The sequence below is a fragment of the Rhagoletis pomonella genome, unplaced genomic scaffold (genome assembly GCF_013731165.1).
Source record: "Rhagoletis pomonella isolate Grant_MI unplaced genomic scaffold, Rhpom_1.0 Rhpom_scaffold_08736, whole genome shotgun sequence".
Lineage (NCBI taxonomy): Eukaryota > Metazoa > Arthropoda > Insecta > Diptera > Tephritidae > Rhagoletis > Rhagoletis pomonella.
The window spans coordinates 1008-1345 of record NW_023467263.1 but is presented as its reverse complement, the minus strand read 5'-3'; positions in this window follow the sequence as shown (position 1 = coordinate 1345).

Here is a 338-nt window from a genome sequence, read left to right as displayed (position 1 = left end):
GCATCTGTCCTTATAAGCCGAGCCTTCTCTGAATTTGATAGTTGTGCCGCCTCAGTTTCGGAAATATCCATTTTGTCCACAAGTTTTGTTAGAATAACCAACATTCAGTCCATTTTGTCTCTGCAGCCGACAGGGTGATAAATAACGATGGCAACCCAAATTGACGAATCATCGCTAAAACCTTCTTTTTCTCTGCCTCCCAGTGAGCAGAGGATGATCTGAGACCCTTTAGGATGTGGTATCCCTCGTCATGTTGGACTAAGTTGCTAATAAAATTCGTATCGACCATATTTGCTGCGGTGATGTTGGAGGCTCCAGATTTTTTCCGCAAACAAATA